General features: G+C 42.3%; 1 protein-coding gene across 4 annotated transcripts in view; it reads right to left on the reverse strand.

The window, feature by feature from the left end:
* The window catches only part of Sestd1 (SEC14 and spectrin domain containing 1), a 94,288-nt gene that overhangs the window by 68,853 nt on the left and 1,085 nt on the right, over positions 1-24,350 (reverse strand). For 2 of the 4 annotated variants that reach the window (XM_031370748.1, XM_031370752.1), the window contains exon 2: positions 10,451-10,540. The exons of the other annotated variants lie outside the window; for them this stretch is intronic. The gene's annotated coding sequence lies outside the window, so the exon portion shown is untranslated. The remainder of the gene's footprint in view (positions 1-10,450; positions 10,541-24,350) is intronic. 4 annotated transcript variants of the gene reach the window in all.

Genomic DNA, 24,350 nt, shown 5'->3' on the forward strand with positions numbered 1-24,350 from the left:
CTCAGCTTGTGCAAGAGAAACAATATAAAAGAGCAAGTTCTAAGAAGGAAGGATGGGCAGGTGTAGGGGCGAGAGCCGGAGAGCAGTGGATAGGGAGGATTACACTTCCGTGTGCAGCTCTCTGCATCTGCTTTCTAAAAACTGTATTAATGGGCTGGAGAGATGGCTCAGTGGTTAAGAGCACCGACTGCTCTTCCAAAGGTCCTGAGTTCAAATCCCAGCAACCACATGGTGGCTCACAACCATCTGAAACAAGATCTGACTTCCTCTTCTGGAGAGTCTGAAGGCAGCTACATTGGATACATATAATAAATAAATAAAATGTTTTAAAAAAAAACTGTATTAGTGTCTCATATACTAACACAGGGGGAGCTGCAGGATGATACACTGGTGAAGAGCAATCACTGCTAAGTAAAAGAGGACCGTGAACAGTTCCCACAGCTCCATGGTAGCTCACAACTATCTGTAACTCCAGCTCCAGGGTTTCCAACACAAGCCTGTGGTCTCTGTGGGCACCGCACTCATGTGATGTACAGACAAACATGGAGGCCAAACACCTATACACATGAAATAAAAATACAGCTATCCAGTAAGCATTGTATGGTAGGAAAAAAACTGTTTGTTTAGTAAATTAAAGGAAAGGTGACAAACACAAACAAAGATGGGCTGAGATGGAAACCCAACAGAAACATCTAGAATTTCAGATGGCTGATGTAACTACACAGCAGGGTGGGGCACCAGACCAAGTGACTCTTCAGCTCATTTCCAGTACATATTCTCGGGCTGTAAGCATGAGAGCTGCAGGGTAACACTGAGCTCCAATACATGGGTGCAGCTCTTTAAACAACTCTAAATTGCCTGCTGTGTGTCCTAGGACTGAGCCAATTGAGTGTGGATAAGAGGAACCAGGTATCTCACTGTCAGAGAGAGGAGCTGCAAAGACAGAATGGAGGAGGGGGAGACTACCGGGATCCTCAGTGATAGCTGGATAAGGAAAAACAAACATAGTTTCTGATGCACAGAGACTGGGGGAGCCGGGCTGCCCCAGTCCTGTCCATTTAGAGCACTGATAGATACTTTATGTCCAATTTCACCCAGCAACTGAGCACCAAGTGCTTGATGAAACATTAGTCTGGGTTTCTGCATGGGTAGTTTGGGAAAACATTAACAATTAATTTGTACAGTAAGTGAGTTTGTTTTCCATAATGAGTAGGCCTCATGTAACCAGTTGAAATCCTGAATATTAAAAGGCACACACACACATACACACAATCCTTAAACCTAGAGAAGAGCTCTTCCTCAGCAGATAGCCTTCAGACTTGTTCCCTGCCTGAGCAGTACATCAGCACACTCTCAGAGCTGGCCCACACTCACCTTGGAAGTCTCAAGCCTCATAAATACACAGGTCCAAATGATGAAGCAGACTTGGACATGGATATAAACACAGACATACATCTCCTAATGATTCTGTTTCTCTGGAGAACCCTGACTAATATAAGGACCTAAAAGCAATTCTCTCTTGGTAACAATAATACAAGTCCCCACATCCTGATTTCTAAATAGCATTCCAAGTAAAAGGAATTAGGATTCCTTGAAACACTAGCAGATTCCAAAGGTGGATAAGGTTTGGATGGATGGCTGTGGCATGTCTGCCAGAATGCAAATGCTAAAAAACTTATGAGCCCTTGTCAAAAGGACACCGAACAATCCAGGTAAGAATTATGGCTGTATGTTCAAACTTCTAAGTAAAAATATGAGGTATGAGATATTTACAGACTTGAAATACCACCTCACAATGTAGACATTAATTATGAAGGGACAGTCACCTAACAGGCATCACCAGACACACGTGATGGGTACACATGAGCATTAACAGGATACTACAACTGCACAGGCCTCCTGATAAGACATGCAGAATTGCAGCCAAATGCACAACCCAAATCTGACACTGAGGAAGCATCCCAGCAGCTCAGCAGTGGGGTCTGTTAAGCTACCTTGGGAATATTCCTCCACAATGCCTGCGAAGCAAAGACTGAGAGGGTGCTCTGATTAAAACGGAAGAGGGCGTGATGAAGACATACCAAATATAAAACAGTACTAAAAAAATAAGGTTTTCTCTTACTCCCAAAAAAAACACAGTAAACAGCAAAATTTGAACAAGACCTTTCTGTTGTCTCTAATAATTTCCTGGTGTTTTATTATATTATAATTATATAAGAAAATTCTCATTTGTATTTTTGGGGCAGTGGACACTAAAATATTTAGAAGCAAAGGAATATAACAGATACAAATTACTTTCAAATGGCCATGGAGAAATAATATTTCTTTATTCTTTAATATTTCTTTATGAAGAGTATACATGTGTTGGGTATGGTGGTACATGCCTATGACCTCATCACTCAGGAGGCAGTGACATGGCTACACAACGAGATCCTGTCTCAAGACACCAAGGCCAAGGTCTGGGAGGTGGCTCAGTTAGTAGACTTGCCCTGCCAGCATGAGGTCCTGAGTTCAGATCTCCATGGGGCCAAGTTAAAGAACTGAAATGACAAGTGGCATGGTACTTCCAGGTTCCCACTCCTAGTTCTGTTTAAGTCTCACAATTTTGTCCCAGATATATTCTCCACACTAGGACACATTAGAGTTCCAAATCTCTGTACGGGGAGCCTTGGTCCTACAGTATCACCAGGGAATTTTTTAATCATTAAAAAAAAATAAGGAAAAAGGTTCCTGGCACACACCTGTACTCCCAGCACTGAAGGGGATGAGATAGACGGAAGCCTATGCCTGCTGTCTATCCAGGCTTGCTCAATCAATGAGCTTCAGGTTCCATGAAAGGACCTGTCTCAAAATAAGTTGGGGTGTGATTTAGAAAGATACCCAATGTTGCCATCTGGCCTCCACATACACATATATGTAGAAGCACATGAATACATGTATGTGCTCAGGCACATGAACACACACAGAGACATACATACACAGGCACACACACACACACACTCAAAACCGAGGCATGGAACAATGAACAGATAGCTCTCAAAAGAATTAATACTAATAGCCAAAAAATAAGTTTAAAGTGTTCTCAATCCTTAGCAATTAGGGAAATGCAAATTAACACTACTCTTGAGATTCTTTCTCACTCTTGTCAGAATTGTTTCCATAAAGAATAAAATGGCAGTAAATGGTGCTGAGGATGCAGCACAGAGAACCTTAGCTGGTGGGGGTGTGCACACTGTGGGCCACCATGGAAATCAGTCTGGAGGCTTCTACAGAACTAAGAAAAAGAATTACTAAGGGTCCCATGATACTACTCCTGGGCACACTCAAAGGACTCTATGCCCCTCCAGGGATGCTTGCACACCCATGCTCAGGGATCTTCTATGTGCAGTAGCAAGGAAACTGTATCAGCTGAGATGTCCATCAACAGATGATTAAAAAGAATGTGACACACAGTGGCTATAATGAACACTGAAATCTGCAGAAACATGGGTGGAACTGGTAATATATTACATGAGGTGAACCATACTTCATTTTCTTTCTCATATGCAAACCCCTAGCTTCTTGTGTGTGTGTGTACATGTGTATGTGTGTGTATAAGTGGGGGTATGTAAGTGGGTATAAGTATGTAAGTGGGTATGTATGTGTATAAGCAGGTGTGTGTATATAAGTGAGTATATGTGTGTATAAGTGGTTGTGTATTAGTAAGTACGTGTGTGTATAAGTGGGTATGTGTGTGTATAAGTGGGTATGTGTGTGTATAAGTGGGGGTATGTAAGTGGGTATGTGTATTTAAGTGTGTATAAGTGTGTAAGTGGGTATGTATGTGTATAAGTGGGTATGCGTGTGTATAAGTGGTTGTATATAAGTGGGAATATGTGTGTACACGTGTGTATACACACAAAAGTATGTGTGTTTAAGTGTGTATATGTATAAGTGGGTATGTGTGTGTATGTGTATATAAGTGTGTATGTGTATGTGTGTAAGTGGGTATGTGTGAGTATAAGTATGTATATGTGTATATAAGTGGGTGGGTGTGTATAAGTGGGTCTTAGTGTGAATAGAGGTAAGGAGACTTAGCAATGGATGCTTGAGAGATCAGAAAGAAACTTTAAGGGAGAGTTGTGGGGAAGGGAACAGAAGAAAAGTGACACAAAAGTAGAAAAAAAGAATTCTGGGGACTGAAGGGTACAAGTGGAGGGAGACTGGGGAACAGGGAAAGGGGAGGAGGAGGGAGGAGGGAGATGATTTACCAATACTAAACATGCATGAAAATGCCATAAGGAAATCTGTTACTTTGTATGCTAACTGAAAACTAAAATCTAAAAAAGAGCCAGGCAGTGGTGGTATACACCTTTAATCCCAGCACTTGGGAGGCAGAGACAGGCGGATTTCTGGGTTCAAGGCCAGCCTGGTCTACAGAGTGAGTTCCAGGACAGCCAGGGCTATACAGAGAAACCCTGTCTCAAAAACAAACAAACAAACAAATAAAAAACAAAAAAATATAAAAAAGAAAGACAAGATCAGGAGATACACATAGAGCATTGGCCCAGGAAATACACAGCCCTGGGTAGAGGCCCAGCACAGAAAAAATTAAGTGCATAAATGGAGCTGATATTAGGAAACCATAAGGTAAAGACTATATGGAAATTCTTCAGATTCTTCTTGGTTACCATTCTGTAACCTTAAATTATTTCAAGATGAAGGCAATTTCAGTAAAACTGCAGTATTCAAGAGTTTTCCATATCGTTCAATGGCACATATGCACATCCACACACATCATAATTCCTCATATTGCTTTCCCATGCCATCCACAAACCACAGCTGCAGGGCCTGCATCTTTACCGTCCCCAGCATTCCCGCTGACTGAACAGCCTCTGGTGGGCTTCCTGGATGCAGACTCTCCTCTCAACCAATCTTCATACATCTGCAAAACAAAGCTGTCCCCTTACTACTGTACCTAGTGTGGAGAGGTCAAACCTCTACTGGACTGCCACAGACATTCCTGCAGGATCTGACCCTGCCATTTCAGTTGTATCCCTCTCATCAGCAACTCCTCTGTGTTTATGCACTGGGCTCTGCCATGATCTGATTGCAACACTTTCTTTTAGATGGCTTGGTTGGTCTGAGGAATCCCTACCTGGCTTTAAAGCCTTCCTTAGCTTTACCTGGGCTGTATAGCATTCCTGACACAGTGTGGACAGGTGGTTTTGACTAATGTAAGCTCTCTCAGAGAACAGCTCACAGTACAGTCATTGGTTGAATTACTCAGAATATAAAAATGTCTCAAACAGTATTAATATGCATAATAGTCTATACACATACACACAGTTGAGAGCACACAGTAAAGAATAAAGACATTAAGAAGTCCCATAATGCTTTGCTAAAAAAATGAAGAAAGCTAAGAAAATCTTTTTAAAATTATAAGTTGAGCATACATCATCCCAAGGGAAACAGCATGTGCTTTTCCTAAGGAATGTAACACAAAACAAGTCCTACACTTAATTTTTTAGCTGATGCAAATGTTACATTTTAATTTCTATACTTCTATAGTGAAGGACACTGTCTTTGAGTTTCTATTACTGTGAAGCTTTCTGGTCACACTCCATCACTGAGAAAAGCAGGGCAGGGACTCAAATCAGGAACCTGGAGGCAGGAGCTACTGAAGAGGCCATGGAGGGGTGCTGCTTACTGGCTTGCTCCTGTGGCTTGCTCAACATGCTTTCTTATAGAACTCAGGATCACCTGCCCAGGGACGGCACCGCCCACAATTGGCTGGGCCCTCCCATATCAATCACTAATTAAGAAAATGCACTATAGGCTTGTCTGTGGGACAATCTGGTAGGAGTATTTTCTCAAGAGTTTCCCTCTTCCCAAATGATTTCAACTTAAGTCAAGTTGACATAAAACTAGCCAGTACAGATACTGTTGTCCACAGGCTTTTAAATCATGAGCAGAGATGGAAATTAACACTGTAAGTAAAATAACCTAAGAACTGAGTGCAGTGTTGCTTTATATTTAAGGATAATAACCATCTTTTTGTCCAAGTGGTTTAAAAAATGTGACTCCCGACTTTAAATTCAACTCCATTAAAAACCTAATCAGTCCTGAATCTTGCTGTCCTTGTTCTAAAACTAAATCCATTATGCATAATCTTGTATCAGAAAAGAAGTTAAAGGAAACATTATCAATTTTAGCTGCCCTTCTTTCCACTGCATATAATACAAGAGAAAATGGAATTATTTCAGTTGTAAAGCAGACATTCTTAAGTTATCAGTGACACAGCGATCCAAGTTAAAACTTCTCTGGAAAAAAAAAGAATTCTACAACACACAAATGTGAAAAACCCTGAGCACAGAGGTTAGCCCCGTCCTGGGAGGTTTCGTCTTCCTGACATTTCTCAAGCTTACTGACGACCACTGAGCACTGCTTCTTCTGTGGCTTACAGGACTCACCTTTGTCCACCTTGTCCTTCTATGTGTTCCTATCAGAGCTGGCATGGACATTCAGCATCCACTCAGTCAATACCTTTGCTCCAGCAAGGCAGGGCTAAGCCCATTCCACTTAGCACTGTGTTGGCCAAGCCTTCCCCACCCCCAAGTCCTGAGCATCTACAACATACAAGGAACACAGTATGTATATGACAAATAGCTGAGGTAATCTGAACAGGTTTTTATTTTTTACCCCACTTATTTATTTGGGGGGTGGGAATACGGTGCATGGCCCAGTGCACAGGTGAGGACAACCTGTGGGTGAGGACATCCTGTGGGAATCAGCCCTCCTCCCACTGTGGAGGTCTCACAGATGTAACCCGGGCTGAAGGGCTTACCTGATGTAAGACTCCCACTCCCTAGAGAAGCTGTTTAATGTCTTATCATAAGACTTTGTTTTTTATAGAAATCATGAAAGTCTTTCTATTCCAGAACAAGTATGGATAATTAGACCCCATATGCTAACACAGCAACAGGCCTTCTTCCAGTATCATGAAATGTCAGACCCTCCCACAGAGTTGAGTTACAGAGACAGGCCAGCCTCCACACACCAAGACAGGAGCCCATGAAGCTGGCAACCTTACTCCTGCCACAAAAATGGAGATCCAATCATGGCACAGAAATCTTGAAATGATACTGTAGATAGTATGTAATTGTATCACTTAAAACATAGAAAAGGTTTAGATTCCATAAAAACACACATTAGAGAAAACACAAGCATCTACTACATTTAGAAAACCAGAAGCTGACTGAGAATTTGACAGTGATCCAGTCACGTCTCCTGTCAGTCCACAGCCTCCTAGAGAGAGCATCAGCTCCTTGGTAGCAAGCCCTCAGCCGAGGCTCCTGTAAGAAAACAGAGACCTAACGTTTGATGCACAACCAACTAGAGATAAGGTAGTATCATCTTATAATCTTGCATGTGTCTTACTTATAGAGGTCATCCACAAAGCCCTGAGCTACACCCGCATGCCCAAAATAAAGAACTAGAACAGCAAACTTCTTCCTCCAAGGAAAGGCTCTGGCCTAGAAGTTAATTGAATTCTTATCTGTCCTCCTATTTTTATCTCCATTTTCTCTATTAACTGGCCTCTTTCTCTTTCCTCTTTCTTCCTGACTTCTTGCGCCTCTTTTCTTAGGCTGAGCTGCTTTTACAAGTAGAAGCCAAAGTCACCTGCATACAGTTCTGTCACAAGATCTTACAGTGTGCCACACTCAGTATCCATTACCAATGTCTGTCAATCTCTTGTCTGTAAGTAGTTGAGATGCCTAGACTCTTAGTAGCTATACATGTTACAAAGTCAGATTAAGATTACCTTGGAGTTGGGCATGGTGTCACACATCTATGATCAGGCACAGCATAAGGCCTCTGGGCCACAGACTGAGGTAGAAATTAGTCTAAGCTACATGGAAAATGGTCTTAAAAGATAGAAGACTATGAATTTCAATGACACATGGTAATGGACTGTGTAATTCAAGCAACCAGAAGGGTGAGGGATGAAGACCCCAAGTAGGGATTATCCTGGGCTAACAGAAATCTCCAGTACAGCATGGGCTAAAGGGTAAGCCTTGTCTCAAAATAAACGGCAAACAAAAAAGATAGTTAAATCTTTGTTTAAATAATATATATGGAGACTGTTATTGTCTCTTTCCTGTTCCTATAAATACCTTTTTTAAAACTCAAAAGAATTAAAAGTCTTTGAAAAACTAATATAGGACTTTATAATTTTTGAGTTGCCTAAAAACATCACAATGGTTATAATACTGACTGGCAACCTGGTGGGATTTAGAATCACTATGGAAGCACGTCTTTGAGCATGCCTGTAAGGGAATATCAGCTCAGGTTAAAAGGAAAGGGCTATCCCAGCCTCTTGTGTGGGCAGTGCCGTTCCCTGGGCTTGGGCCCTGGACTACATGCAAAGGGCAAGTGAGCAGGGTAGCAGCGCTCCACATTCTGCTTTCTGACTGACAGCAGCCTGGCCTGGGCCGCCATGACAGCTGGCCCCCGGAGCTGTAAGCCAAAACTAGAAACCCTGCTCTCCGTGTTTGTGGCAGCTATTTTGTCAAAGGAACAAGAGAATTAATATGGATATCTATTTTCATCAACTGTTGTATTTTCTTTGTAAAACAAATAGTTTCATATAATGCTTCCTACAACAAGGTTAAAGTAAGTCATTTCCAGGATGAGTGTCCTGGTTTCTTTTCCTATTTCTGTAATAAAAATACTCTTACTGAAGCAATGAGATTTTTAGCTCACTGTTCAAGGTATGACAGCATGACAGAGAAGTCAAGGGGATAAGCGTTGGCAGCAGCTAGTCACACTGCATTCTCATCTGCAAACAGCAGGGGCCACTCACTCTGGGGCCACCACAGGGGCAGCGCTTCCCTCTCAATTTATGAAATCAGGACAGTCAATCCCTTGTAGACCTGCTCAGAGCCCGTGTCCAGGGAACTCTAGACTTTATCAGTGTGACAATGCTAACCACTACAACTCATAACAGAATTTTCAAAACAGTATGTTAAGGCAAAAACTTTAAAAGACAAAATTTAAGGCTACAGATGGAAGCATCCCAAGACAGAAATTTTGAGCAGCAGAAACCACAAGTGTTCACTCATGCATTAGTTAGACCCCACCTTAGAGTTACTGGGAGAGTTTTCAAAAACAGTCAAAGCCAAGGACCCCTTTACATCAACTGAACCAGAATCCAGGGGCTTGGATCCAGGTACAGGAATTAATCCAAGGCCCCAAAGCTAGCCACGATGTGTTCAAAATTACTGGCCAAGTCTAAGAACTAATACATTAAAATATTAAGGTATTAGCTGAGACTAGTACTTATTAGTATTAGTATTCCTCATCCTCCGTACGGCTAAAAGCACAGACATTTACCTAACACAAGCATAAGGAGTTGGTGAAAGAGACCAATAGCCTGGTGGGGACCACGAGACCCAGGAAGCAGCCTAACTTGAGTTCTGTGGAGTTCCTGCTTCACCACTGCTTCTCAGACTCAACAGTGAAGGGCTTTCAACCGGACAACACCAACAGTGGGGATAACCAACACACCGAAGCCTTGGGCCACGCACAAGGAAAGGCTACAAAGAGCCAAGAGTTTCACTTCCCCCACATCCCATACCCCCACCCCTACAGAGAGGTGGAGCCCACATGAAGACCACTGCAGAACTCCATCAAAGTCTGTAATGCAGCCTAGGTGCTGGGCATGGTAGTACATGGCTGTGTTATGAGTAATCGGAAGTCTGAGGAGAGACATCACCTGAATCCAGGAATTAGATAGTCTGGCAACACAGTGAGACCTGGTCCCAAACTAAGAAACAAACAAGCAAAAAACCAAAAAACTCCAAAAATCAATTTTGAGCATGACTAAAACAAATTTTAAAAACAGAATTCCACCAAAGAAACAAAAGCTACAAGACACTGAAAGGGAAGCTAGGCATGGTGGACATGCCTGTAGTACCTATAATCCAAGACTTTAGAGGCCGAGGCAGGAGGGTCAGAAGCTTGAGGCCACCTGGGATATACAAATTAAATAGGCTAAACAGTAATGTTTCAAAAAACAGAGAGAAACAATCATGAAAACAAGAGCAGATAATGATGTAACAACAACAACAACAATAATGATAGCTCTGCAAGATAACAGCTGAAAATCGAGGTGGTGTAATATGGAGAGAGTTGAAACATCTCAGTGAGATGCTCATGCGCTACATAGAATTCTAACAGGGAGAAATCAGCCTAGTCCCAGAAGTGAGGGAAAGGGGAGGAGGGGAGTAAAACTGTACCAGGAGAACTCAAGCTGCTTTGATCTGGCAAGAGATACATGTGCTCAGGTTTAAGAAGTTAAGGGAGACCTGAAGAGGACAGAGCCCAAGACACTGCCTCAAGCCACAGCATAGTTACTCTTCAGAAAACCCAGGACAAAGAACACAGTCAAAGAAAAACAGGATCTTACCCGGTGTTCTGAAAAACAATTCAAGTGACAGAAGGCCTCTCCTCAGACACCACAGTAGGCAGAAGGAGGCAGCACAATATTTTTCAAACGCTGAAGGAAAAAAAAAAAGGATGTCAACCCAAAAGCCTACACTCAACAAAAGTATGTTGAGTTCAAGGAAACACTTAAAGAGATTGGGAGATGAAGGAGGCTGAGAAATATGTCAACAATGGATGTAGTTTTAAAGAATGGGTCAGTGAGATTGGTGTTAACAAAAAAGGGAACCGTACCACATGAGGAAACAACACGGTACACAAAAGCACCAGTGATTACGCCTCTCTAGTCCTTGTGGTTGACAGTTAAAGCAAAACAGTTTTATGTATAGGAAATATTTTAAAGCCTGGAGGGGGTGGGGGCTCAGCAACATCTTTTGGAGGTGGAACTTAGCTGATGGAAGTAGAACACTAGGGGTTTGAACAGCCCAGCCCAGCCTTCAGTTCCTGCACGAAGTGTCCTGGTGCCCCGGATGTGGAGAACTAGTGTGGGGTGCCCTGCTGCCTGGTACTCCTCCAGGGCCGCCTGCCACGGCAGACTAGAAATATGAACCCAGGAGCACAAGTGAATCTTTCCTCCTCTAAGCTCTTCTGCCAGGAGGTCTGTCAGAACACAGCAAAGGCTAAGAGAGGGACCAAAGCCTCTAATCTCTCCATACTGGTAAACGGTAACAGTGTACTACAAGAAGTTACATGTTCTGAGGCCAGACACTGGCAGATCTAGAACCACCTAAGAGACAAGTTTCTGGGAATTTTCTAGATTGATTTTAGTGGAATGGAAAACACACCTCTATATGTGGGCATCACTGTTCTGAGGGCTAGGTCCCGGCCCGAATGAAAGGACATGAGCTGAGCACCAGCCTTCGCCCCTCTGCTTCCTGACTGCACAACAAATGCATTAAGAATACTAATCCAAATACACTGCGAGAGACAACAAACTGGTTCAAGAAACAGGACCCAACTACAGCTGCCTCTGACAATTATAACAAATGCTCTATGCTACTGAGGGTGGAGCTCAGGGCCTCAAGCACACTGGGCAATCATTCTACCACTGACCCATAGGCTAGCCTCATTTCTTTCTTCTTTTTAGTTTTAAGACAATATCTAAGCTGGCCCTGAACTTTACTCTGTACCTCAGGCACAATTTGAAAACAGATTCTGCCTCAGTCTCATGAGTAAGCGAGATTATAACACATACCATCTACCCAACGTAAGCTCACTACAGCGTAACTACAGAGGCGGGCTGAAAATAAAAGAATAAAAAAATGTAAATTAAAAAATTAGTAACCAAGGGAATACAGGATGACCTCTAATAATCCATAAAGCTGACTTCAGAGTGAAGAGAATATCAGACAGAGAAGCACATTACTTAAAGAGTGCTAATTCATGAAGATACAGCACACCTAAATGTGTCCCACAAACAGCAAAGCTGCAAAACATGGGGCAAAAACAGAACTGAAAAGGTAACCAAAAGATACCTGGAGACTCAGCAGGCAGCTTCCCTCCATTTCTTCCTCTCCTCTCCCCCAACTCCACTTCCTCCACCTCTCTCCTCCCCTCCCTCTCCCCTTCCACCTCCCCCCATCTCTGTCACCCTGTCCTAGCCGCTTAAAAGTTCATAAAACAGAAAATCAACAATAAAGAACCCACAGCTCCAGATCAAGCCACAATTCCTAATCAACACATTTATGGAACAATGTATCAAATAGTAGAACGTACCTATCTTTCAAAATATCCATGGACCACATCCCAAGATGACCCTAGGCAAGCCCCAGTAAACTTGAAACAACTAAGGTCAGACTGAATGTCTTCTCTGATTACAATGAAACCAAGCCAGAAATCAGAAACCATGATAACAATAATGAAAGGGAAATAAATTTTCAACTACTTCAAAATTAGGAAGCAGTTTCTAACTAACCTGCAGAAAGACGGTGGCCAAAGGAAGGGGGCAAAGGTGAAATTCATGGGATAATCTCGATGGCGGAAGTTAGCCTTGATCCAACTCTGAGTATGATGTAGCAACTGGGCTTCCATTAACAAATTCCATTGAACACAATTCTTACTGGTTAGGTAGACATTGTTTATAATTGAATGGGATAAAACACATTTTGCTTTTTTGCTTGTTTGTTTTAAGTTTAATTCTGGTGTTGGGGTGCAGTTAGGTGGCAGAACACATATTTGCACACACAAGGCCCTGAGTTCAATCCTCAGCACTGCCATCTCAGTTCTTCTATGACTTGAATCACTGAATCATGTGACAGTAATGACTATATATGGGTGGGCGTGACACCAATGCTTCCCTCCAGCAGCCTGTGTTTCATGTTCAAATGTCACCAAAGCAACTTAAGTGCCATGCACGGGTCTGCACAACAGATATACTGTACATTGAATGCTTGTGTCCCCTCAAAAGTCCTAACCCTCAACATGACCTCTGAGGCAATGGGCCTCTTGTAATGACTAGGTCATGAGGACAGGACCAGCACCCTCCTGAGAGAGATATCTAAATCCTATGATATTGCTGACCTACACTCCAGCCTCAGCCAGGCAGAAAACAACGACAGAGGACCTCAAGTTCAAGACCTACTTGAGCTGCAAAGTGAGCTCAAGGACAGCTTAGGCCACTTACTGAGGCTATCTCATGTTTTTAAACGCAAAGAAAGCCAGGGACACAGATGGAGAGCATCTGGCCTTGCATGTTTAAGACCCCGAGTTCAATGCCCAGTGCCACAAGAGAAATGGCAAAAAGGGCCCTCCTGCCCTCCTCCACGAAAGGCCACAACAAGAAGATGCCATCTATGAATCACACCAGGCATCAAGCTTGACAGATTTCAGACTTTCCTGCCTTTAGAAGTATCAGAACTACATCAGTATTGCTTACAACACCCCCAGAATACATGCTGAACAAACAAACTAGATATAAATAGCAGCCTGAACAAACAAAAACAGATGTAAATCATAAAAGTTTCTCTCCTACCAACATTCTTTCTGCTAAAATATCTGATCTCAAGGAAGTATTAGGAGAAAAAAAAACAAATATCTGCTTGGATGACTCACACTAAGATATGAGTAACTGCTGGGCTTGAATAGTTCCAAGGTACAAAAACAGCTTCACTCAAAGGACACTGTAATAGAAACTGTGTATGCAGAACAGAATCCAAGTTTGCTCATCTGTGTAAGTCAGCTGCCCCAGGGCCTAACACATCCTGCCGCCCAGTTTCTAGCCTGGTAGTTCTCGAGTATTTAGGATGTAAGTGGGATACAAATCCTAATTTGCAAAGCACTGGCAGTATCTTCCTTCTTGCTATAAACCGAGATCCTGAAAGGGCTTTGCCGCCTTCCCCACAGGGGAAGATATAGCACAGAGCTCTTGTCTGGATAAAGACAAGACCCACCCACACATGTAAAACTCTGCACCTGTCTTTTCAGCCACCATAAAGCTCACTCCTAGCTCCTAAGTGCTCCAGGGCATCCGTATAGATGGTATCTCCAGTCCCCAGGAGTCTGTCCTCTCTGATTAAGTAGGACAGACTGAACTGTATTTTAAGGCACCTAAGAGAAATTCTGGCTTTTGGGTTCAGCTGGGTCTGATGAAGGAAACAGGTCTGCTTCCATCTGGCTGAGCCCCTAAGGCTTCAAAGCAGACTCAGAGTCCACTCAAAATGTTTACTTCCCATCCTGACTCAACAGCCCTTTCCTTTCCTCAGCATGGTGGTCGCATCTGTATCCACCCTTCTATCAGCTCTGATGTGTTCCTTGGTACTGGGGTGTCTGTCTTGTAAGGGTTAAGTAGGAGGCACACATATGTGCTGGGTTTACCTCACAGATGCTCCAACACGAGAGAACCTGTTAACCCCAAGACGCCTACATGTCAAGAGAAAAGGTTACTCTGGCCGGTGTTGGAGGTTGTCCTCGACTGGACCCTGCTACTTGTAAGCAGAGAGGATGAAGTAGCACAGTATGGCAGGCAAGCAGAGCAGAACTGTGCCCTCGGCACAAGGCAAAGAGTGTTTCCTCAGACTCCTTTGAGACCTGCCTCCAGTGACCCACAGAACCCACCACTAGACCCCAGTGCTTAAGGATCCCACCTCCCCTCAACACCACCATGCTGGGGCTCAGCTTCTGACACATGGACCTTTGATGGACATGTTACATCCAAGCTTTTGCCCAGCATTCCCAGGGCTGAAGAAGACAAAAAGACACCCAAACTGCAGCAAGAAAACAGACTCTGCTCTTGTGTTAAGCAGTGAGAAGAAGGGGAGGAAGGCAATGGAACACGCTGGGCAGAAGGCAGTCATTGATGATGCTACAGAACAGTAGAAGGTATCAGATGCAAGTGCTGACTGACAAGGGCCGTACCAGCTGGAGAACTCAATGGAGGAGAACTTCTACAAGTCGCCGTTATTGCTAATCATGGTTAAGTATGCAAAGAGCTTTCATTTCATGTCTAATTACTATGCAAAATCATAAATCTGCATGTTATAAATTATGTCAGACTGATGTGTTTTGAGCTTTACTTTATATAACCACAAACTGTGCTTCCAGCTCTCTCCTGGCAGCCTTTTTGGTCAATTACAAAGCTGCAAAGCAGCAGGGTCACTCCCTTAAATCTCTAAGCATCCCCAGTCACCATGCTTGCCAGTTCAGCAGTCAGCAATATGGAATTCAAATGCTCAACTGGTATGCCCTACAGCTGCAGTATTTTAGTCCTTCCCAAGTTATTGCTCACCTCAATCGTTTCCTGTCACTTCCCAATTAATGAAGAACAAGTGAGTTCTGAATAAACAACATCCAAACCAAAGCTCTGTTTGTTTGTTTGTTTGAAATAGGATCTCACTGTATAGCCCAAGCTAGCCTCAACATAGCGTAACTCAGTGGCAATTCTCCTGTTTCAGTCTCACAACTGCTAAGATTATAGTCATAAGCAAATCCTAAACTCTTACTACCTCAGTTTAAAATGATCCTCAAATTAATTCATTACAAAAGAAACTGCGAAAGGATATACAAAGACAAAATAATTTGTTTATGCAATTAATGCTCTAATACCACTCTTCTCAGATATCCCTGGTCAATACGCAAACTAGTACATGCATGGAAGGAAATTCAGCAGTATTCCAAAGAGAAGAACTGCAAGTAGGAAGAATCTCATGAGAGCTAAACTTGGTTGTCTACTTGACTATATCTAGAATCAACTAAAACACCAACCATCTCTAACGGCTTTTTCCTAACCAGGTTATGAGAAGCAAGACCCAACTTCACTCCAGGCAGCACATGCTGGTATAGCCCACATAAAAGGGCACGAAAGAAGGAACCTGCTCTCACTCTTGATGGCAAGTTCATCTCTCCTACTGCTGTGGTTCTCCGTACACATATTAGAACCAACTTTTTGGGGGTTCTAATAGACTAATGACTAGCAACTCTCCAGGAATCCTTCAGGCTTTTGAGTGTTAGACTGCTCAGACATCCAGTGCCATGTACTGAGTGACTATGAGACAGCCGTGCTTGGGCTGCCTGCCCAGACTGCATCCTGTAAACTAATCTGAAATCCCCTTTGAGTACTATATTCATTCTATCAGCTCTGCTCCTTTAAAGAACTCCAACTAATAGAGACCTGAAATCCAGTTTCTGGAAATATTCTGACAAGTACCACCCCCTCTCCATTATCTGTAAAATAACAAAACAAAGCAAGCAAGCAAACAAAAGGAATTGATTACAGTATTATTCTGTCATCCAAAAACAGTACAAATTTTAATCACAGTAAGCACTTAGCCAGCATTGGCATCAAGGCAGATGCTCCCCTAAGCTTCTCACACATTCTCTCATTTAATCCTACCACAACTCTTGTGAGGTGAGTACCAGGAGAAAGGCCAGGAGAAGGTCATCCAAGATCCCATGGCTGGGTCAGAGATAGATCTTGGACCTAGGGGACCAAGCTCCCACATCTGCCCTCTCAGCCATTATAACTTACGAAATCACCCAAGTGTCTGTTACAAGGCAAGGCTTACATAAAATAAGTGGAATGCTTACAGAAATATCAGGATTTGTCAAAGATACACCCATAGCACGGCTGGGATGAGCAAAGTTTCAGACACACAGGGGTGTTCTCACCTCAAAACTATTAGAGTCATCCAAAACTACAAGGCCAAGCCAAAAGAAAAATAATAATCTAATGTAGTATTCTGGAAGAGATCGTGGGCCAGAAAAGGGGCACTAAGTGGAAAAGTGGATGATGTCTAAATAGTCTGGAGTTTAGTCACCAGTAACATGCCAATATTGGTTTGGTTTTGACTAATCTTACCACTGTAAGATACGGTCAGAGGAAAGTGAAACTCAGTGAGGTGCATGAGGGACCTTGTACAATACAGAGGCTGAGGGTACAGTCCCGAGTCAAGCACTTACCCACGGGAGGCAAGGCAAACACTTGTCTTGCATGAGGTGCTGAGTTTGACCCCTGCAGCAAACACACACACACACACACACACACACACACACACACAAAATCTTTCTCTCTCACATACACTCAGCCTTCTCACACACATACACATTTTTTAAAAGACAATTGTAAGTGTGGCATACACTAGTAGTCTCAGCTATGTGGTAGTCTAAAGCAGGACAATCATGTGAACCCAGTAGTAGCTCATAGGCAACATGGCAATGGCAAGACTTATCTTTAAAAAAATTATATATATATATATAAATTCAAGTGCAGTACTCAGACCAATAATCTTAGTTCTTGGGAAGTAGAGGCAGGAGGATCAGGAGCTTAATGTCATCTTTAGCTATACAGAGTTCCAGACAAGCCTGGGCTATATGAGACCTTGTCTCCAAAGAGAGCAGCAAAAGAGGCAGGTCAGTAGGAAGGGGGAAGAGAAAAAATGGAGAGAGGGAGAGGGAGAGGGGAGAGGAGAGGTAAAAAGAGAGAATGGGCGGGGGAGTAGAACAAAGCTCTTCATGTACCGACATGAGGATAAAATAAGCCAAGGTTCAGACAGTGTGCGCACTGTCCTGGAAGACAGTGTGGAAAGAGGGTCTGAGGTGTCTTTACTGTGAAAAGAACAAGAAACCACACATGCATAAAACAGATACTTCTGGAAGGGTACATGAACATTCTAAGACTGGCAGCTTCACACAGGACAGTGTTCAAGGAACAAGAATAAAAGTAAGTCTTCAGGTGTCGTCTTACCTCATATAAACTGAAGTCTATGCATACATTACCTACTCAAAGCAAAATTAACTTTATAACAAAAAGGACTTGCACTAAGATAAACTGTGAAAGTAATGTAGGGAGTGGGAAAGCCAAAAAATCAAAAATCAGAGATTAAAGGAAGCCCTGTCTCTTCTACTATGTGTTCAGGTTCTTTCCGCCAACATCACTTCTCCTTAAATGTCCTGGGATCCTAACTCCCTGCCAATCTAGCACACTGTCAGCTTCAAACTGGCCTCTCTCCCTGAAAAATCTAAACTTAAAAGCCACCCACCTACTGTGTTTTTTAGCATGCCATGGATCTTATCTACACCAGGGACAGCAAGCACCAATGCTCATGCTGTCTGGACTCCCACCCATGACAACAAGCCCAGCTCAGCGCTCCTACCTCCACACTGACCTGTGGAGCGAGGCCTATTCACTACCTCTGGCCCCTGACATGAGTCTGTCTGCCTTCATGTCCTCATGCCTTCATGTCCATGGAGTTCATGTGTATGTATTTATACCACATGCTGCTCTGAAACAGATTAAGGACATAAAATGTATAAACTATTAAAACTGTAAAGCAGAGCAGCAAGGCTGGGACTGAGACAAAGGCTACAGGCTGTTCAGCAGGTGAGTCACCTTGAGGTGTTTCAAATCCAGCTTTGGCTTTGGGAGCCAGCATAAGAGTTTGGAAACTCAGTCTACAGAATAAATGAGATAATGATGCACAGTCACTCCTTCAAAGGGGACCATTGTCCCTCTCAAGTGTTCCTCAGGAGACTGGTGACACTTTACCAAAGCCCAGGTCAGCACACTGATCTTAAGAAGGACATACACAAACTCTGACAGCCGTCTGTCCATACACTTGGCATTCCCATCCCTTGCCTCCCACTTAAAGGATAAGCTCTAGGAAGACAAGTTCCTCCGTCCCTTCTACCCAGACTCCCAAAAATAAAAAATAGAAAAGACTTACTCAATGTCAGTGAAAATCTACATGGTGCAACTGAGCTCACCCTGGCAGATGTTCCCTCTGACCTAAACAATTTCCACCCTCTTTAAGTAGAAGCTGAAGCCTCCACAGTTTCCCAATCCTTTTGTGGGATTATTAGGCATCAATTTCATTTGTGATCTTCCAATACCATTTTTAGTTTTGCACATCCCTCACTCAAAGCATGCCAAGATATCCAATCAATGAAGCTGAAAGAGAAGCAAACACTCTAGCAATCCCTATTAAAGGAAAAGCAATATTACCATCTTTCGAGAATATAATCAATAGCTCTTTACAAACCAGCTGACAAGGCCAGGCTCCTTTCTAAATGACTCTGCAAGCCCAGAGAGGACAGTGAATTCTAATGTGGATTCTCTCAACTTCTTTCCAAGAATCCGCAGTTTCTGCAAATCTTGAACTTCGAGAGAGACTTGTCCTGCCTGGGTCTCAACATACAAATACACCCCCCTGTCAGAGAACACCGGGTTTCCTGTTAGGACCTCTACCCCACGCTCTCTACCTGAGCAAACTGGAAAGGGAATGAGTACTAAGTAATAAATTATGTAGGTAAAACAATCATGGGCAAAACAAAGTACTGAGAAAAGAAAAGGGCCACTCTCAAGCACAGACATTAGGACACATTAACAATTCTCTATCTGTATTTTATTCATGCAACTCATTAATAAGTAAGCAGTCTCCTGCGACTCTGGATGGGCTGCTTGTACATCAGCATTTCAGTTTGCAGGACACTACACTTAACTCCCTGTACTGACGGCCCACTATCCCCCCACCACTAGAAGGGGCAGGTATAATGAATGAAGACCTGGCCAGGAATTATCAGGTGGGAAAGAGATCAGCTCTTCTGCTAAGGATCTGAGCAAGTAGGTCAATGGTTATCAAGTGTGACATAGTCTACATCTCTGACTTAGGCCTGCAGGTCACTAACTTTTTGCAAAAAGAGAAAAAAAGAAAAAAGACAGAAAAGAAAAAACATTCAAATACCAAACCAGAGGCCAGTCACTACAACAGTCACCTTCCTCGTGACTAACCTATAAAACAGGTGTTGTCATTCCGTTTTGCAGAGAGAAGCTCACTTGTCCCAAATCAAAGAGATAACAGATGATAGTAACACAAGGCTAACTAACTCAGGTCTCTGTACTCTACGACTTTCCTCAGCTTTCCTGCCTCAAAAGACTCAAGTGTTTGGAAAGACCAGCCTGCCAAAATTAAACAGATAGCCTTGGAGTTTTTACAAATAGCTCCCAACTCGGTGGAAGCCAGCCAAGCGCCATCACTCTGTCCCCTTAAGCTGTTCTCACGGAGCTAAAGCATAATCACAACAGCCACAGTAACAAAGTATATCCGAAAAGCACGTGACGGTTTATTACTAGGAAACTTGTTTTTCTTCTTTACTTCATATTTTTTTCCTGGGGAGGGGTAAAAGGGGTAAGGGCACCTCCCAAGGTGTGCTTGTGGAGGTCATAGACAACTTGTGGGAACTGGTTCTCGCTCCACACCAGATGGGTCTCAGGGATCAAACTCAGGACATCAGGCTTGCCATCAGGCACCTTCTCCTACTAAAAACTCTTACCAGGCCCAATTATTTTCTTCATGAGAGAGTCTCACATATGCCAAGCTGGCTTCAAACTCCCTCTACAGCCAAGGAGAAGACTTGTGATCTTTAATTTAGCCTTTCCCAAGTGCTGGTATTACAGGCCGGGGCTCCCATTCCGGTTTATATAGTGCAGGGGCTTGACAATACGTTAGGCATGTATTCTACCAACTACACTACACCTCCAGTCTTTTTCATTTTTATTAGATGCAAGTATTTGGCTTTCTCATATGATAGCCCCATATTTCATTTAATATTTCCAGATCCTGTGAGTAGAAATTATCAAACTGTATGACCAGACAGTGGAATTAGAAGAGTAAGAAGCCCCCTATGATTCACACCAGTAAACAGACACGTCAGGCTTTCAGGATCTCTATGAGAAAAGCCACTATAACCCTACATATACTGACTTAGTTAATCATCTACCTTTGTCAACTCATAAAGTGTAACAGAAAACAAGTCCGGGAATCTGATAGTACAGAAAGAATGGGGAAAATCAAAAAGGTCATCTCAAGGTGCTCCGTTCCCCACAGGTGTCAGGTGATGCGTACTGACAAGACAGGCATCTCTATCTACCCCAGAGCTCAGAAACAGGGAAAGTGTCCCACTAATCTCTGAAGGCTCTGTTTAATCTGGACACCAAAATCCAGCAAGGACAAACTGAAAAGGGAACAAACATTGCATTTATCATGTGTGGCTACAGATGCGCAAGTCTTAATATATTCAAGTGAAAAGCAGAAGGATCAACGTACTATGATCCTATCAGGAAGAAAGCCTCCACTGAATGCACTGTTCTGTTTGTGTGGTGGGTCATAAGAATGTGTGCACATGCACACATAAGTGCAAAGATACAGGTACAGAAACGGGAATGGCACAGTTTAGAGGGGTGGCTGCTGGGGTGAGGGGAAGTAAGGAGACAAAAAGAGAGGGAAGACACTCCCAGGATTCTTTCAGTTTTTATGGCTAGCATGTTCCATGTCTGATAAATAAAAATACGTACTAAAAGCAGAGCCTAATCATTCATTTCCTGCAGCTGCTCTAGGTAGGACAGCCAACACTAATTGTTTTTATTCCCTCACACACTCATGTACTCTATCAACAGAGACCCAAGGTCCAACTACTGCAAGTGCCTTCTGGGTAACGGTAGAAACAAGCAGGCTGGACACCAGGTTCTTGAACAGATCACTTACTTGCATAAGGCATGGTGCAGAGAGAGTTGAGTCCATTTCTAATTTTTATTTATGCCAGATTTTCTAAATCTCATTCTTTTTTTAAAAAAATATGTTTTTTCTAATTAATAAATATATTTGTACTCATTTATTTGACTAATGCCAGCCCCTGCCTATGTGTCAAGCACCACACTGCGCAATGGATTTACAATGAAGAATAAATACTATATGTTGCCCCACCTAGCTTCTATAGAGTTGGAAATTCTCCACATGTTAGAATCTTAAGGGGGTACATAAAAGCTTCAAAATGAAACTGCACCCTCCAAACTAAAATTTAATTCCAGTTTAACCCAGAGAAATATGATTAGTTTTGTACAAATCATTCAATTATTTTAGCCCTAGAGGGAATAAATTAATGGGAAAACAGAAGCCACTGAATTTACAGGCTAACTGTCTGAAAGAATGAATAAGGGGTCTAGGATCAGGTAGGCATGAAGAACTAGATGCTCTGCTTCCTCATGTAAAATAAGGTAACCTTGACTTTCCTCCATTAGGATGGGAGAAAACAATTTATCTTTAAAAGCATAACAAAGTTTTCCCCCAATTTTGCTATTCATTAACCAAGCAAAATGAAACATCTGCATGCCTCATCGAGCAGAAGAATGCAGGAAGGAAAGTCAAAAGGCAGACTCTGTCTCTAGGTATGAAGTTTAAAAACAAACAAGTCACAGAATCTTTCTGCACATACCAGTAAACCCCATAAAGTCTACCTTCTAGAGCAATTTAGAGATTAAATATGAGAAAACCTACACAGGCATAAACTATAAACATTCCTCAAAGAAAACATGCAAATACTAATAGAAACATAAGAAGGTGAAATGCAAATAAAAACCACATCACTGGACAGCCATTAGGCTTGGCAGGGCTCATCAAATAAAACAAACATTAGCAGAAAAAATATGGAAAAGAGGAACCCTCGGGTCAGGGGTTAGGGTGTGGCTCAGCTGGTAAGATGCCGTCATGTGTAAGATTCTGAGCATCATCACCAATAGCACATCAAAAACTAAAATAAAATCAACTGAAGAAAATAGAACCTTTACACATTAGTGGTGAGAGTTCCAATGTACAGCAGCTACGGGAAACAGTTTAATGGTCCCTCAAAATGCTGTATTCACCATGTGACCCAGAATTCCACACAGAGGTATAGTCCCAAGAGAAATTAAAATATATACATAAAATATCTGAAAATGAGTATGCACCACAGCATTACACAAAACAGTCAATATAAAATAACATCAGTGGAATCAATAGATTTTGGTATATCCATACAGTGGGATATTATTGTTATAAAAATGGTATACTATAATATAGATGAACACTGATGACAAGCTAAGGAATTAAAGACCACATAGGGTATGCCCCAAAAGATGAATAAATCCACAGACACAAGGAGCAGTTATGCTTGCCTAGACTTGCCTGTGATGTTTACATAATCTCATGAATAGACAAAACTACAAAATCCTCCACTATAAGAGTGAATTCTATGGCATAAGATAGACCTGAAACAAGCCTACTACAGAAATCTAAGTTTCTCCTTTTATTTGAAATACCCTGTTTTTCTATTCTATAGGCCTCTGCTATGGTAATTCAACACTGACCAACTCGGGGAGGAAAGGATTTACTTCACTTTACAAGGTCTAATCCACCAGCAGTTCCCTTCCAGCAGGATAAGCAGGGCAGGAACTCAAGGCAGGAACTGAAGCAGAAGCTGCTTGTTACCACAGCTCGCTCCCTTTGCTTTCTCATGTCAGCCAAGACCACCAGCCCAGAAACAGTGTGAGCCCACAGTGGCCTGGGCCCTCCCACATGTATCATGAATCAAGAAAATGCCCCCACAGACATACAGTACGACAATCTGAGACAATTTTTAAATACGATTCCCTCTGCCCAGGTAAGTCCAGTTAACAAAACTAACCAGCACACTAGTAAATAGCCTACTCCCCACCCCCAAGAGATTACGGTGTTTGCTTTCAAAAGCTTAAAAAAAATGGTTTTGGAAGTAAGAAACTGCATAGGAATGGTGTTTTTAATACGGTGAACTTATTCCAAAGATACTGTACAAATCTGATATAATCTTGTTCCTTAAAAAAAAAATCAAACTTACTGTGTTTGTTCTAAGGGAATCCTTATAGAATATATATGTGTATACATATACATACATCAAAATGGGATTTTTTTCCTGATTTTTTTTTTCAGATACATCATTAGTGAGAGTGCCTGTTTAAAATACCTTTAGGTGCCTGACAATCAACTGACACTCAGGTAGACCCTACTTTCTGTCCTTGTATGTTCTGCATTCTGCTTCAAAAGTTCTGGGTCCATCACGGTATCCTAATCGCTTCCATGGACCATGGCTCACTCACAGTAGTTGAACCACTGGTAAACTTTAAATGCATAGAGTAGCGCCGATTTTTAAGGTTAAATTGATCTGGGATGTCTAAATACATATTCAGCAAAATGATTTCCTGGAACTGGGGATATAAAAACAATCAATAGAGATGTGCATATGCTTAGTAATTCCTTCAGAGTTTTGTTGTTGTCATTGTTACAGGGTAAAGACAACCACCAAATTCTGTCCACAAAAAAGTATTATGTATAAAGGCTTCCTGGTTCTAGAACAAAGAAAGTATTTTATTGCCTAAAGCAAGGGGAAGATATTTTCCTTCTATTTAGTATTGTTATACCAAAATAGCATTCCAATGAAACCGGCTAGGTGTGACAAGTCCCAAGGTTTGTAAACAAAGATAAACTGTTCTTTATTGTGATTTCTTCCTTGATGGGGGTAAATCCATCCCCCTAAAAAAATATAATTGATTCAACCAACAAAAACCACAGGGTTTTTCCAACACTGGG

The sequence above is a fragment of the Mastomys coucha genome, unplaced genomic scaffold, assembly GCF_008632895.1.
Source record: "Mastomys coucha isolate ucsf_1 unplaced genomic scaffold, UCSF_Mcou_1 pScaffold15, whole genome shotgun sequence".
NCBI lineage: Eukaryota > Metazoa > Chordata > Mammalia > Rodentia > Muridae > Mastomys > Mastomys coucha.